The sequence below is a fragment of the Anomaloglossus baeobatrachus genome, chromosome 4, assembly GCF_048569485.1.
Source record: "Anomaloglossus baeobatrachus isolate aAnoBae1 chromosome 4, aAnoBae1.hap1, whole genome shotgun sequence".
In the NCBI taxonomy this organism is placed as follows: Eukaryota; Metazoa; Chordata; class Amphibia; order Anura; family Aromobatidae; genus Anomaloglossus; species Anomaloglossus baeobatrachus.
The window spans coordinates 695904333-695921118 of NC_134356.1; the positions used below are offsets into that span (position 1 = coordinate 695904333).

A 16786-nucleotide genomic window follows, 5' to 3' on the forward strand; every position below is an offset into this window, starting at 1 on the left:
CTCTCATTCCCTATCTGTCTGTCTCTCATTCCCTATCTGTCTGTCTCTCATTCCCTATCTGTCTGTCTCTCATTCCCTATCTGTCTGTCTCTCATTCCCTTTCTGTCTGTCTCTCATTCCCTATCTGTCTGTCTCTGTCTCTCATTCCCTATCTGTCTGTCTCTGTCTCTCATTCCCTATCTGTCTGTCTCTCATTCCCTATCTGTCTGTCTCTGTCTCTCATTCCCTATCTGTCTGTCTCTGTCTCATTCCCTATCTGTCTGTCTCTCATTCCCTATCTGCCTGTCTGTCTCTCATTCCCTATCTGTCTGTCTCTGTCTCTCATTCCCTATCTGTCTGTCTCTCATTCCCGATCTGTCTGTCTCTGTCTATCATTCCCTATCTGTCTGTCTCTCATTCCCTATCTGTCTGTCTCTGTCTCTCATTCCCTATCTGTCTGTCTCTCTTTCCCTATCTGTCTGTCTCTCATTCCCTATCTGTCTGTCTCTCATTCCCTATCTGTCTGTCTCTGTCTCTCACTCCCTATCTGTCTGTATCTCATTCCCTATCTGTCTGTCTCTGTCTCTCATTACCTATCTGTCTGTCTCTCATTCCCTATCTGTCTGTCTCTCATTCCCTATCTGTCTGTCTCTGTCTCTCACTCCCTATCTGTCTGTATCTCATTCCCTATCTGTCTGTCTCTGTCTCTCATTCCCTATCTGTCTGTCTCTCATTCCCTATCTGTCTGTCTCTCATTCCCTATCTGTCTGTCTCTGTCTCTCATTCCCTAACTGTCTGTCTCTGTCTCTCATTCCCTATCTGTCTGTCTCTGTCTCTCATTCCCTATCTGTCTGTCTCTCATTCCCTATCTGTCTGTCTGTCTCTCATTCCCTATCTGTCTGTCTCTCTCTCTCATTCCCTATCTGTCTGTCTGTCTCTTATTCCCTATCTGTCTGTCTCTGTCTCTTTTTCCCTATCTGTCTGTCTCTGTCTCTCATTCCCTATCTGTCTGTCTGTCTCTCATTCCCTATCTGTCTGTCTCTGTCTCTCATTCCCTATCTGTCTGTCTCTCATTCCCTCTCTGTCTGTCTCTCATTCCCTATCTGTCTGTCTCTCTCTCTCACTCCCTATCTGTCTGTCTCTCATTCCCTATCTGTCTGTCTCTGTCTCTCATTCCCTATCTGTCTGTATCTCATTCCCTATCTGTCTGTCTCTCATTTCCTATCTGTCTGTCTGTCTCTCATTCCCTATCTGTCTGTCTCTGTCTCTCATTCCCTATCTGTCTGTCTCTCATTCCCTATCTGTCTGTCTCTGTCTCTCATTCCCTATCTGTCTGTCTCTGTCTCTCATTCCCTATCTGTCTGTCTCTGTCTCTCATTCCCTATCTGTCTGTCTCTGTCTCTCATTCCCTGTCTGTCTGTCTCTCATTCCCTATCTGTCTGTCTCTGTCTCTCATTCCCTGCCTGTCTCTCATTCCCTATCTGTCTGTCTCTGTCTCTCATTCCCTATCTGTCTGTCTCTAATTCCCTATCTGTCTGTCTCTCATTCCCTATCTGTCTGTCTCTGTCTCTCATTCCCTATCTGTCTGTCTCTGTCTCTCATTCCCTATCTGTCTGTCTCTGTCTCTCATTCCCTATCTGTCTGTCTCTATCTCTCATTCCCTATCTGTCTGTCTCTGTCTCTCATTCCCTATCTGTCTGTCACTCATTCCCTATCTGTCTGTTTCTGTCTCTCATTCCCTATCTGTCTGTCTCTGTCTCTCATTCCCTATCTGTCTGTCTCTGTCTCTCATTCCCTATCTGTCTGTCTCTCATTCCCTATCTGTCTGTCTCTGTCTCTCATTCCCTATCAGTCTGTCTCTCATTCCCTATCTGTCTGTCTCTCATTCTCTATCTGTCTGTCTGTCTCTCATTCCCTATCTGTCTGTCTCTCATTCCCTATCTGTCTGTCTCTCACTCCCTATCTGTCTGTCTCTCATTCCCTATCTGTCTGTCTCTGTCTCTCATTCCCTATCTGTCTGTCTCTCATTCCCTATCTGTCTGTCTCTCATTCCCCATCTGTCTGTCTGTCTCTCATTCCCTATCTGTCTGTCTCTGTCTCTCATTCCCTATCTGTCTGTCTTTCATTCCCTATCTGTCTGTCTCTGTCTCTCATTCCCTATCTGTCTGTCTCTGTCTCTCATTCCCTATCTGTCTGTCTCTGTCTCTCATTCCCTATCTGTCTGTCTCTGTCTCTCATTCCCTGTCTGTCTGTCTCTCATTCCCTATCTGTCTGTCTCTGTCTCTCATTCCCTGCCTGTCTCTCATTCCCTATCTGTCTGTCTCTATCTCTCATTCCCTATCTGTCTGTCTCTGTCTCTCATTCCCTATCTGTCTGTCACTCATTCCCTATCTGTCTGTTTCTGTCTCTCATTCCCTATCTGTCTGTCTCTGTCTCTCATTCCCTATCTGTCTGTCTCTGTCTCTCATTCCCTATCTGTCTGTCTCTCATTCCCTATCTGTCTGTCTCTGTCTCTCATTCCCTATCAGTCTGTCTCTCATTCCCTATCTGTCTGTCTCTCATTCTCTATCTGTCTGTCTGTCTCTCATTCCCTATCTGTCTGTCTCTCATTCCCTATCTGTCTGTCTCTCACTCCCTATCTGTCTGTCTCTCATTCCCTATCTGTCTGTCTCTGTCTCTCATTCCCTATCTGTCTGTCTCTCATTCCCTATCTGTCTGTCTCTCATTCCCCATCTGTCTGTCTGTCTCTCATTCCCTATCTGTCTGTCTCTGTCTCTCATTCCCTATCTGTCTGTCTTTCATTCCCTATCTGTCTGTCTCTGTCTCTCATTCCCTATCTGTCTGTCTCTGTCTCTCATTCCCTATCTGTCTGTCTCTGTCTCTCATTCCCTATCTGTCTGTCTCTGTCTCTCATTCCCTGTCTGTCTGTCTCTCATTCCCTATCTGTCTGTCTCTGTCTCTCATTCCCTGCCTGTCTCTCATTCCCTATCTGTCTGTCTCTGTCTCTCATTCCCTATCTGTCTGTCTCTCATTCCCTATCTGTCTGTCTCTCATTCCCTATCTGTCTGTCTCTGTCTCTCATTCCCTATCTGTCTGTCTCTGTCTCTCATTCCCTATCTGTCTGTCTCTCATTCCCTATCTGTCTGTCTCTCATTCCCTATCTGTCTGTCTCTCATTCCCTATCTGTCTGTCTCTCATTCCCTATCTGTCTGTCTCTCATTCCCTATCTGTCTGTCTCTCATTCCCTTTCTGTCTGTCTCTCATTCCCTATCTGTCTGTCTCTGTCTCTCATTCCCTATCTGTCTGTCTCTGTCTCTCATTCCCTATCTGTCTGTCTCTCATTCCCTATCTGTCTGTCTCTGTCTCTCATTCCCTATCTGTCTGTCTCTGTCTCATTCCCTATCTGTCTGTCTCTCATTCCCTATCTGCCTGTCTGTCTCTCATTCCCTATCTGTCTGTCTCTGTCTCTCATTCCCTATCTGTCTGTCTCTCATTCCCGATCTGTCTGTCTCTGTCTATCATTCCCTATCTGTCTGTCTCTCATTCCCTATCTGTCTGTCTCTGTCTCTCATTCCCTATCTGTCTGTCTCTCTTTCCCTATCTGTCTGTCTCTCATTCCCTATCTGTCTGTCTCTCATTCCCTATCTGTCTGTCTCTGTCTCTCACTCCCTATCTGTCTGTATCTCATTCCCTATCTGTCTGTCTCTGTCTCTCATTACCTATCTGTCTGTCTCTCATTCCCTATCTGTCTGTCTCTCATTCCCTATCTGTCTGTCTCTGTCTCTCATTCCCTATCTGTCTGTCTCTGTCTCTCATTCCCTATCTGTCTGTCTCTGTCTCTCATTCCCTATCTGTCTGTCTCTGTCTCTCATTCCCTATCTGTCTGTCTCTGTCTCTCATTCCCTATCTGTCTGTCTCTCATTCCCTATCTGTCTGTCTGTCTCTCATTCCCTATCTGTCTGTCTGTCTCTCATTCCCTATCTGTCTGTCTCTGTCTCTTATTCCCTATCTGTCTGTCTCTGTCTCTCATTCCCTATCTGTCTGTCTGTCTCTCATTCCCTATCTGTCTGTCTCTGTCTCTCATTCCCTATCTGTCTGTCTCTCATTCCCTATCTGTCTGTCTCTCATTCCCTATCTGTCTGTCTCTCTCTCTCACTCCCTATCTGTCTGTCTCTCATTCCCTATCTGTCTGTCTCTTTCTCTCATTCCCTATCTGTCTGTCTCTCATTCCCTATCTGTCTGTCTCTCATTCCCTATCTGTCTGTCTGTCTCTCATTCCCTATCTGTCTGTCTCTGTCTCTCATTCCCTATCTGTCTGTCTCTCATTCCCTATCTGTCTGTCTCTGTCTCTCATTCCCTATCTGTCTGTCTCTGTCTCTCATTCCCTATCTGTCTGTCTCTGTCTCTCATTCCCTATCTGTCTGTCACTGTCTCTCATTCCCTGTCTGTCTGTCTCTCATTCCCTATCTGTCTGTCTCTGTCTCTCATTCCCTGTCTGTCTCTCATTCTCTATCTGTCTGTCTCTGTCTCTCATTCCCTATCTGTCTGTCTCTCATTCCCTATCTGTCTGTCTCTGTCTCTCATTCCCTATCTGTCTATCTCTGTCTCTCATTCCCTATCTGTCTGTCTCTGTCTCTCATTCCCTATCTGTCTGTCTCTCATTCCCTATCTGTCTGTCTCTGTCTCTCATTCCCTATCTGTCTGTCTCTCATTCCCTATCTGTCTGTCTCTCATTCTCTATCTGTCTGTCTGTCTCTCATTCCCTATCTGTCTGTCTCTCATTCCCTATCTGTCTTTCTGTCTCTCACTCCCTATCTGTCTGTCTCTCATTCCCTATCTGTCTGTCTCTGTCTCTCATTCCCTATCTGTCTGTCTCTCATTCCCTATCTGTCTGTCTCTCATTCCCCATCTGTCTGTCTGTCTCTCATTCCCTATCTGTCTGTCTCTGTCTCTATCTGTCTGTCTCTCATTCCCTATCTGTCTGTCTCTGTCTCTCATTCCCCATCTGTCTGTCTCTGTCTCTCATTCCCTATCTGTCTGTCTCTGTCTCTCATTCCCTATCTGTCTGTCTCTGTCTCTCATTCCCTATCTGTCTGTCTCTGTCTCTCATTCCCTATCTGTCTGTCTCTGTCTCTCATTCCCTATCTGTCTGTCTCTCATTCCCTATCTGTCTGTCTCTGTCTCTCATTCCCTATCTGTCTGTCTCTGTCTCTCATTCCCTATCTGTCTGTCTCTGTCTCTCATTCCCTATCTGTCTGTCTCTCATTCCCTATCTGTCTGTCTCTGTCTCTCATTCCCTAACTGTCTGTCTCTCATTCCCTATCTGTCTGTCTAACATTCTCTATCTGTCTGTCTGTCTCTCATTCCCTATCTGTCTGTCTCTCATTCCCTATCTGTCTGTCTCTCACTCCCTATCTGTCTGTCTCTCATTCCCTATCTGTCTGTCTCTGTCTCTCATTCCCTATCTGTCTGTCTCTCATTCCCTATCTGTCTGTCTCTCATTCCCCATCTGTCTGTCTGTCTCTCATTCCCTATCTGTCTGTCTCTGTCTCTCATTCCCTATCTGTCTGTCTCTCATTCCCTATCTGTCTGTCTCTGTCTCTCATTCCCTATCTGTCTGTCTCTGTCTCTCATTCCCTATCTGTCTGTCTCTGTCTCTCATTCCCTATCTGTCTGTCTCTCATTCCCTATCTGTCTGTCTCTGTCTCTCATTCCCTATTTGTCTGTCTCTGTCTCTCATTCCCTATCTGTCTGTCTCTGTCTCTCATTCCCTATCTGTCTGTCTCTCATTCCCTATCTGTCTGTCTCTGTCTCTCATTCCCTATCTGTCTGTCTCTGTCTCTCATTCCCTATCTGTCTGTCTCTGTCTCTCATTCCCTATTTGTCTGTCTCTGTCTCTCATTCCCTGTCTGTCTGTCTCTCATTCCCTATCTGTCTGTCTCTGTCTCTCATTCCCTGCCTGTCTCTCATTCCCTATCTGTCTGTCTCTGTCTCTCATTCCCTATCTGTCTGTCTCTCATTCCCTATCTGTCTGTCTCTCATTCCCTATCTGTCTGTCTCTGTCTCTCATTCCCTATCTGTCTGTCTCTCATTCCCTATCTGTCTGTCTCTGTCTCTCATTCCCTATCTGTCTGTCTCTCATTCCCTATCTGTCTGTCTCTGTCTCTCATTCCCTATTTGTCTGTCTCTGTCTCTCATTCCCTATCTGTCTGTCTCTGTCTCTCATTCCCTATCTGTCTGTCTCTGTCTCTCATTCCCTGCCTGTCCCTCATTCCCTATCTGTCTGTCTCTGTCTCTCATTCCCTATCTGTCTGTCTCTCATTCCCTATCTGTCTGTCTCTCATTCCCTATCTGTCTGTCTCTGTCTCTCATTCCCTATCTGTCTGTCTCTGTCTCTCATTCCCTGTCTGTCTGTCTCTCATTCCCTGTCTGTCTCTCATTCCCTATCTGTCTGTCTCTCATTCCCTATCTGTCTGTCTCTGTCTCTCATTCCCTATCTGTCTGTCTCTCATTCCCTATCTGTCTGTCTCTCATTCCCTATCTGTCTGTCTCTGTCTTTCATTCCCTATCTGTCTGTCTCTCATTCCCTATCTGTCTGTTTCTCATTCCCTATCTGTCTGTCTTTCTCTCATTCCCTATCTGTCTGTCTCTCTCTTTCACTCCCTATCTGTCTGTCTCTCATTCCCTATCTGTCTGTCTCTGTCTCTCATTCCCTATCTGTCTGTTTCTCATTCCCTTTCTGTCTGTCTCTCATTCCCTATCTGTCTGTCTCTCATTCCCTATCTGTCTGTCTCTGTCTCTCATTCCCTATCTGTCTGTCTCTCATTCCTTATCTGTCTGTCTCTCATTCCCTATCTGTCTGTCTCTCATTCCCTATCTGTCTGTCTGTCTCTCATTCCCTATCTGTCTGTCTCTGTCTCTCATTCCCTATCTGTCTGTCTCTCATTCCCTATCTGTCTGTCTCTGTCTCTCATTCCCTATCTGTCTGTCTCTGTCTCTCATTCCCTATCTGTCTGTCTCTGTCTCTCATTCCCTGTCTGTCTGTCTCTCATTCCCTATCTGTCTGTCTCTGTCTCTCATTCCCTGTCTGTCTCTCATTCCCTATCTGTCTGTCTCTGTCTCTCATTCCCTATCTGTCTGTCTCTCATTCCCTATCTGTCTCTGTCTCTCATTCCCTATCTGTCTGTCTCTGTCTTTCATTCCCTATCTGTCTGTCTCTGTCTCTCATTCCCTATCTGTCTGTCTCTGTCTTTCATTCCCTATCTGTCTGTCTCTGTCTCTCATTCCCTATCTGTCTGTCTCTGTCTCTCATTCCCTATCTGTCTGTCTCTCATTCCCTATCTGTCTGTCTCTGTCTCTCATTCCTTATCTGTCTGTCTCTGTCTCTCATTCCCTATCTGTCTGTCTCTCATTCCCTATCTGTCTGTCTCTGTCTCTCATTCCCTATCTGTCTGTCTCTGTCTCTCATTCCCTATCTGTCTGTCTCTGTCTCTCATTCCCTGTCTGTCTGTCTCTCATTCCCTATCTGTCTGTTTCTGTCTCTCATTCCCTGTCTGTCTCTCATTCCCTATCTGTCTGTCTCTCATTCCCTATCTGTCTGTCTCTCATTCCCTATCTGTCTGTCTCTCATTCCCTATCTGTCTGTCTCTCATTCCCTATCTGTCTGTCTCTCATTCCCTATCTGTCTGTCTCTCATTCCTTATCTGTCTGTCTCTCATTCCTTATCTGTCTGTCTGTCTCTCATTCCCTATCTGTCTGTCTCTCTCTCTCATTCCCTATCTGTCTGTCTCTCATTCCCTATCTGTCTGTCTCTCATTCCCTATCTGTCTGTCTCTGTCTCTCATTCCCTATCTGTCTGTCTCTGTCTCTCATTCCCTATCTGTCTGTCTCTCATTCCCTATCTGTCTGTCTCTCATTCCCTATCTGTCTGTCTCTCATTCCCTATCTGTCTGTCTCTGTCTCTCATTCCCTATCTGTCTGTCTATGTTTCTCATTCCCTATCTGTCTGTCTCTGTCTCTCATTCCCTATCTGTCTGTCTCTGTCTCTCATTCCCTATCTGTCTGTCTCTCTCATTCCCTATCTGTCTGTCTCTCATTCCCTATCTGTCTGTCTCTCATTCCCTATCTATCTGTCTCTCATTCCCTATCTGTCTGTCTCTGTCTCTCATTCCCTATCTGTCTGTCTCTGTCTCTCATTCCCTATCTGTCTGTCTCTCATTCCCTATCTGTCTGTCTCTCATTCCCTATCTGTCTGTCTCTCATTCCCTATCTGTCTGTCTCTGTCTCTCATTCCCTATCTGTCTGTCTATGTTTCTCATTCCCTATCTGTCTGTCTCTGTCTCTCATTCCCTATCTGTCTGTCTATGTCTTTCATTCCCTATCTGTCTGTCTCTGTCTCTCATTCCCTATCTGTCTGTCTCTGTCTCTCATTCCCTATCTGTCTGTCTCTCATTCCCTATCTGTCTGTCTCTGTCTCTCATTCCTTATCTGTCTGTCTCTGTCTCTCATTCCCTATCTGTCTGTCTCTCATTCCCTATCTGTCTGTCTCTGTCTCTCATTCCCTATCTGTCTGTCTCTGTCTCTCATTCCCTATCTGTCTGTCTCTGTCTCTCATTCCCTATCTGTCTGTCTCTGTCTCTCATTCCCTGTCTGTCTGTCTCTCATTCCCTATCTGTCTGTTTCTGTCTCTCATTCCCTGTCTGTCTCTCATTCCCTATCTGTCTGTCTCTGTCTCTCATTCCCTATCTGTCTGTCTCTCATTCCCTATCTGTCTGTCTCTCATTCCCTATCTGTCTGTCTCTCATTCCCTATCTGTCTGTCTCTCATTCCCTATCTGTCTGTCTCTCATTCCCTATCTGTCTGTCTCTCATTCCTTATCTGTCTGTCTCTCATTCCTTATCTGTCTGTCTGTCTCTCATTCCCTATCTGTCTGTCTCTCTCTCTCATTCCCTATCTGTCTGTCTCTCATTCCCTATCTGTCTGTCTCTCATTCCCTATCTGTCTGTCTCTGTCTCTCATTCCCTATCTGTCTGTCTCTGTCTCTCATTCCCTATCTGTCTGTCTCTCATTCTCTATCTGTCTGTCTCTCATTCCCTATCTGTCTGTCTCTCATTCCCTATTTGTCTGTCTCTGTCTCTCATTCCCTATCTGTCTGTCTCTGTCTCCATTCCCTATCTGTCTGTCTCTGTCTCTCATTCCCTATCTGTCTGTCTCTCATTCCCTATCTGTCTGTCTCTCATTCCCTATCTGTCTGTCTCTGTCTCTCATTCCCTATCTGTCTGTCTCTGTCTCTCATTCCCTGTCTGTCTGTCTCTCATTCCCTGTCTGTCTCTCATTCCCTATCTGTCTGTCTCTCATTCCCTATCTGTCTGTCTCTGTCTCTCATTCCCTATCTGTCTGTCTCTCATTCCCTATCTGTCTGTCTCTCATTCCCTATCTGTCTGTCTCTCATTCCCTATCTGTCTGTCTCTCATTCCCTATCTGTCTGTCTCTGTCTCTCATTCCCTATCTGTCTGTCTCTCATTCCCTATCTGTCTGTTTCTCATTCCCTATCTGTCTGTCTTTCTCTCATTCCCTATCTGTCTGTCTCTCTCTTTCACTCCCTATCTGTCTGTCTCTCATTCCCTATCTGTCTGTCTCTGTCTCTCATTCCCTATCTGTCTGTTTCTCATTCCCTTTCTGTCTGTCTCTCATTCCCTATCTGTCTGTCTCTCATTCCCTATCTGTCTGTCTCTGTCTCTCATTCCCTATCTGTCTGTCTCTCATTCCTTATCTGTCTGTCTCTCATTCCCTATCTGTCTGTCTCTCATTCCCTATCTGTCTGTCTGTCTGTCATTCCCTATCTGTCTGTCTCTGTCTCTCATTCCCTATCTGTCTGTCTCTCATTCCCTATCTGTCTGTCTCTGTCTCTCATTCCCTATCTGTCTGTTTCTGTCTCTCATTCCCTATCTGTCTGTCTCTGTCTCTCATTCCCTATCTGTCTGTCTCTGTCTCTCATTCCCTGTCTGTCTGTCTCTCATTCCCTATCTGTCTGTCTCTGTCTCTCATTCCCTGTCTGTCTCTCATTCCCTATCTGTCTGTCTCTGTCTCTCATTCCCTATCTGTCTGTCTCTCATTCCCTATCTGTCTCTGTCTCTCATTCCCTATCTGTCTGTCTCTGTCTTTCATTCCCTATCTGTCTGTCTCTGTCTCTCATTCCCTATCTGTCTGTCTCTGTCTTTCATTCCCTATCTGTCTGTCTCTGTCTCTTATTCCCTATCTGTCTGTCTCTGTCTCTCTTTCCCTATCTGTCTGTCTCTCATTCCCTATCTGTCTGTCTCTGTCTCTCATTCCTTATCTGTCTGTCTCTGTCTCTCATTCCCTATCTGTCTGTCTCTCATTCCCTATCTGTCTGTCTCTGGCTCTCATTCCCTATCTGTCTGTCTCTCAATCCCTATCTGTCTGTCTCTGTCTCTCATTCCCTATCTGTCTGTCTCTGTCTCTCATTCCCTATCTGTCTGTCTCTGTCTCTCATTCCCTATCTGTCTGTCTCTGTCTCTCATTCCCTGTCTGTCTGTCTCTCATTCCCTATCTGTCTGTTTCTGTCTCTCATTCCCTGTCTGTCTCTCATTCCCTATCTGTCTGTCTCTGTCTCTCATTCCCTATCTGTCTGTCTCTCATTCCCTATCTGTCTGTCTCTCATTCCCTATCTGTCTGTCTCTCATTCCCTATCTGTCTGTCTCTCATTCCCTATCTGTCTGTCTCTCATTCCCTATCTGTCTGTCTCTCATTCCTTATCTGTCTGTCTCTCATTCCTTATCTGTCTGTCTGTCTCTCATTCCCTATCTGTCTGTCTCTCATTCCCTATCTGTCTGTCTCTGTCTCTCATTCCCTATCTGTCTGTCTCTGTCTCTCATCCCTATCTGTCTGTTTCTCATTCCCTATCTGTCTGTCTCTGTCTCTCATTCCCTATCTGTCTGTCTCTGTCTCTCATCCCCTATCTGTCTGTTTCTCATTCCCTATCTGTCTGTCTCTGTCTCTCATTCCCTATCTGTCTGTCTCTGTCTCTCATTCCCTATCTGTCTGTCTCTCATTCCCTATCTGTCTGTCTCTCATTCCCTATCTGTCTGTCTCTCATTCCCTATCTGTCTGTCTCTCATTCCCTATCTGTCTGTCTCTCATTCCCTATCTGTCTGTCTCTCATTCCCTATCTGTCTGTCTCTCATTCCCTATCTGTCTGTCTCTCATTCCTTATCTGTCTGTCTCTCATTCCTTATCTGTCTGTCTGTCTCTCATTCCCTATCTGTCTGTCTCTCATTCCCTATCTGTCTGTCTCTGTCTCTCATTCCCTATCTGTCTGTCTCTGTCTCTCATTCCCTATCTGTCTGTCTCTCATTCCCTATCTGTCTGTCTCTCATTCCCTATCTGTCTGTCTCTCATTCCCTATCTGTCTGTCTCTGTCTCTCATTCCCTATCTGTCTGTCTATGTTTCTCATTCCCTATCTGTCTGTCTCTGTCTCTCATTCCCTATCTGTCTGTCTCTGTCTCTCATTCCCTATCTGTCTGTCTCTCTCATTCCCTATCTGTCTGTCTCTGTCTCTCATTCCCTATCTGTCTGTCTCTGTCTCTCATCCCCTATCTGTCTGTTTCTCATTCCCTGTCTGTCTGTCTCTGTCTCTTATTCACTATCTGTCTGTCTCTGTCTCTCATTCCCTATCTGTCTGTCTCTCATTCCTTATCTGTCTGTCTCTGTCTCTCATTCCCTATCTGTCTGTCTCTGTCTCTCATTCCCTAACTGTCTGTCTCTGTCTCTCATTCCCTATCTGTCTGTCTCTCATTCCCTATCTGTCTGTCTCTCATTCCCTATCTGTCTGTCTCTCATTCCCTATCTGTCTGTCTCTCATTCCCTATCTGTCTGTCTCTCATTCCCTATCTGTCTGTCTCTCATTCCTTATCTGTCTGTCTCTCATTCCTTATCTGTCTGTCTGTCTCTCATTCCCTATCTGTCTGTCTCTCATTCCCTATCTGTCTGTCTCTGTCTCTCATTCCCTATCTGTCTGTCTCTGTCTCTCATTCCCTATCTGTCTGTCTCTCATTCCCTATCTGTCTGTCTCTCATTCCCTATCTGTCTGTCTCTCATTCCCTATCTGTCTGTCTCTGTCTCTCATTCCCTATCTGTCTGTCTATGTTTCTCATTCCCTATCTGTCTGTCTCTGTCTCTCATTCCCTATCTGTCTGTCTCTGTCTCTCATTCCCTATCTGTCTGTCTCTCTCATTCCCTATCTGTCTGTCTCTGTCTCTCATTCCCTATCTGTCTGTCTCTGTCTCTCATCCCCTATCTGTCTGTTTCTCATTCCCTATCTGTCTGTCTCTGTCTCTCATTCCCTATCTGTCTGTCTCTCATTCCCTATCTGTCTGTCTCTGTCTCTCATTCCCTATCTGTCTGTCTCTGTCTCTCATTCCCTATCTGTCTGTCTCTCATTCCTTATCTGTCTGTCTCTGTCTCTCATTCCCTATCTGTCTGTCTCTGTCTCTCATTCCCTAACTGTCTGTCTCTGTCTCTCATTCCCTATCTGTCTGTCTCTCATTCCCTATCTGTCTGTCTCTCATTCCCTATCTGTCTGTCTCTCATTCCCTATCTGTCTGTCTCTCATTCCCTGTCTGTCTCTCATTCCCTATCTGTCTGTCTCTGTCTCTCATTCCCTATCTGTCTGTCTCTCATTCCCTATCTGTCTGTCTCTCATTCCCTATCTGTCTGTCTCTCATTCCCTATCTGTCTGTCTCTCATTCCCTATCTGTCTGTCTCTCATTCCCTATCTGTCTGTCTCTCATTCCTTATCTGTCTGTCTCTCATTCCTTATCTGTCTGTCTGTCTCTCATTCCCTATCTGTCTGTCTCTCTCTCTCATTCCCTATCTGTCTGTCTCTCATTCCCTATCTGTCTGTCTCTCATTCCCTATCTGTCTGTCTCTGTCTCTCATTCCCTATCTGTCTGTCTCTGTCTCTCATTCCCTATCTGTCTGTCTCTCATTCTCTATCTGTCTGTCTCTCATTCCCTATCTGTCTGTCTCTCATTCCCTATTTGTCTGTCTCTGTCTCTCATTCCCTATCTGTCTGTCTCTGTCTCCATTCCCTATCTGTCTGTCTCTGTCTCTCATTCCCTATCTGTCTGTCTCTCATTCCCTATCTGTCTGTCTCTCATTCCCTATCTGTCTGTCTCTGTCTCTCATTCCCTATCTGTCTGTCTCTGTCTCTCATTCCCTGTCTGTCTGTCTCTCATTCCCTGTCTGTCTCTCATTCCCTATCTGTCTGTCTCTCATTCCCTATCTGTCTGTCTCTGTCTCTCATTCCCTATCTGTCTGTCTCTCATTCCCTATCTGTCTGTCTCTCATTCCCTATCTGTCTGTCTCTCATTCCCTATCTGTCTGTCTCTCATTCCCTATCTGTCTGTCTCTGTCTCTCATTCCCTATCTGTCTGTCTCTCATTCCCTATCTGTCTGTTTCTCATTCCCTATCTGTCTGTCTTTCTCTCATTCCCTATCTGTCTGTCTCTCTCTTTCACTCCCTATCTGTCTGTCTCTCATTCCCTATCTGTCTGTCTCTGTCTCTCATTCCCTATCTGTCTGTTTCTCATTCCCTTTCTGTCTGTCTCTCATTCCCTATCTGTCTGTCTCTCATTCCCTATCTGTCTGTCTCTGTCTCTCATTCCCTATCTGTCTGTCTCTCATTCCTTATCTGTCTGTCTCTCATTCCCTATCTGTCTGTCTCTCATTCCCTATCTGTCTGTCTGTCTGTCATTCCCTATCTGTCTGTCTCTGTCTCTCATTCCCTATCTGTCTGTCTCTCATTCCCTATCTGTCTGTCTCTGTCTCTCATTCCCTATCTGTCTGTTTCTGTCTCTCATTCCCTATCTGTCTGTCTCTGTCTCTCATTCCCTATCTGTCTGTCTCTGTCTCTCATTCCCTGTCTGTCTGTCTCTCATTCCCTATCTGTCTGTCTCTGTCTCTCATTCCCTGTCTGTCTCTCATTCCCTATCTGTCTGTCTCTGTCTCTCATTCCCTATCTGTCTGTCTCTCATTCCCTATCTGTCTCTGTCTCTCATTCCCTATCTGTCTGTCTCTGTCTTTCATTCCCTATCTGTCTGTCTCTGTCTCTCATTCCCTATCTGTCTGTCTCTGTCTTTCATTCCCTATCTGTCTGTCTCTGTCTCTTATTCCCTATCTGTCTGTCTCTGTCTCTCTTTCCCTATCTGTCTGTCTCTCATTCCCTATCTGTCTGTCTCTGTCTCTCATTCCTTATCTGTCTGTCTCTGTCTCTCATTCCCTATCTGTCTGTCTCTCATTCCCTATCTGTCTGTCTCTGGCTCTCATTCCCTATCTGTCTGTCTCTCAATCCCTATCTGTCTGTCTCTGTCTCTCATTCCCTATCTGTCTGTCTCTGTCTCTCATTCCCTATCTGTCTGTCTCTGTCTCTCATTCCCTATCTGTCTGTCTCTGTCTCTCATTCCCTGTCTGTCTGTCTCTCATTCCCTATCTGTCTGTTTCTGTCTCTCATTCCCTGTCTGTCTCTCATTCCCTATCTGTCTGTCTCTGTCTCTCATTCCCTATCTGTCTGTCTCTCATTCCCTATCTGTCTGTCTCTCATTCCCTATCTGTCTGTCTCTCATTCCCTATCTGTCTGTCTCTCATTCCCTATCTGTCTGTCTCTCATTCCCTATCTGTCTGTCTCTCATTCCTTATCTGTCTGTCTCTCATTCCTTATCTGTCTGTCTGTCTCTCATTCCCTATCTGTCTGTCTCTCATTCCCTATCTGTCTGTCTCTGTCTCTCATTCCCTATCTGTCTGTCTCTGTCTCTCATCCCCTATCTGTCTGTTTCTCATTCCCTATCTGTCTGTCTCTGTCTCTCATTCCCTATCTGTCTGTCTCTGTCTCTCATCCCCTATCTGTCTGTTTCTCATTCCCTATCTGTCTGTCTCTGTCTCTCATTCCCTATCTGTCTGTCTCTGTCTCTCATTCCCTATCTGTCTGTCTCTCATTCCCTATCTGTCTGTCTCTCATTCCCTATCTGTCTGTCTCTCATTCCCTATCTGTCTGTCTCTCATTCCCTATCTGTCTGTCTCTCATTCCCTATCTGTCTGTCTCTCGTTCCCTATCTGTCTGTCTCTCATTCCCTATCTGTCTGTCTCTCATTCCTTATCTGTCTGTCTCTCATTCCTTATCTGTCTGTCTGTCTCTCATTCCCTATCTGTCTGTCTCTCATTCCCTATCTGTCTGTCTCTGTCTCTCATTCCCTATCTGTCTGTCTCTGTCTCTCATTCCCTATCTGTCTGTCTCTCATTCCCTATCTGTCTGTCTCTCATTCCCTATCTGTCTGTCTCTCATTCCCTATCTGTCTGTCTCTGTCTCTCATTCCCTATCTGTCTGTCTATGTTTCTCATTCCCTATCTGTCTGTCTCTGTCTCTCATTCCCTATCTGTCTGTCTCTGTCTCTCATTCCCTATCTGTCTGTCTCTCTCATTCCCTATCTGTCTGTCTCTGTCTCTCATTCCCTATCTGTCTGTCTCTGTCTCTCATCCCCTATCTGTCTGTTTCTCATTCCCTGTCTGTCTGTCTCTGTCTCTTATTCACTATCTGTCTGTCTCTGTCTCTCATTCCCTATCTGTCTGTCTCTCATTCCTTATCTGTCTGTCTCTGTCTCTCATTCCCTATCTGTCTGTCTCTGTCTCTCATTCCCTAACTGTCTGTCTCTGTCTCTCATTCCCTATCTGTCTGTCTCTCATTCCCTATCTGTCTGTCTCTCATTCCCTATCTGTCTGTCTCTCATTCCCTATCTGTCTGTCTCTCATTCCCTATCTGTCTGTCTCTCATTCCCTATCTGTCTGTCTCTCATTCCTTATCTGTCTGTCTCTCATTCCTTATCTGTCTGTCTGTCTCTCATTCCCTATCTGTCTGTCTCTCATTCCCTATCTGTCTGTCTCTGTCTCTCATTCCCTATCTGTCTGTCTCTGTCTCTCATTCCCTATCTGTCTGTCTCTCATTCCCTATCTGTCTGTCTCTCATTCCCTATCTGTCTGTCTCTCATTCCCTATCTGTCTGTCTCTGTCTCTCATTCCCTATCTGTCTGTCTATGTTTCTCATTCCCTATCTGTCTGTCTCTGTCTCTCATTCCCTATCTGTCTGTCTCTGTCTCTCATTCCCTATCTGTCTGTCTCTCTCATTCCCTATCTGTCTGTCTCTGTCTCTCATTCCCTATCTGTCTGTCTCTGTCTCTCATCCCCTATCTGTCTGTTTCTCATTCCCTATCTGTCTGTCTCTGTCTCTCATTCCCTATCTGTCTGTCTCTCATTCCCTATCTGTCTGTCTCTGTCTCTCATTCCCTATCTGTCTGTCTCTGTCTCTCATTCCCTATCTGTCTGTCTCTCATTCCTTATCTGTCTGTCTCTGTCTCTCATTCCCTATCTGTCTGTCTCTGTCTCTCATTCCCTAACTGTCTGTCTCTGTCTCTCATTCCCTATCTGTCTGTCTCTCATTCCCTATCTGTCTGTCTCTCATTCCCTATCTGTCTGTCTCTCATTCCCTATCTGTCTGTCTCTCATTCCCTGTCTGTCTGTCTCTGTCTCTCATTCCCTATCTGTCTGTCTCTGTCTCTCATTCCCTATCTGTCTGTCTCTCATTCCCTATCTGTCTGTCTCTCATTCCCTATCTGTCTGTCTCTCATTCCCTGTCTGTCTGTCTCTCATTCCCTATCTGTCTGTCTCTGTCTCTCATTCCCTGCCTCTCTCTCTCATTCCCTATCTGTCTGTCTCTCTCTCATTCCCTGTCTGTCTCTG

General features: G+C 45.7%; 1 long non-coding RNA gene across 5 annotated transcripts in view; it reads left to right on the forward strand.

Moving 5' to 3' along the window:
- The window catches only part of LOC142304402 (uncharacterized), a 510057-nt gene that overhangs the window by 117390 nt on the left and 375881 nt on the right, over positions 1–16786 (forward strand). The window lies entirely within an intron of this gene.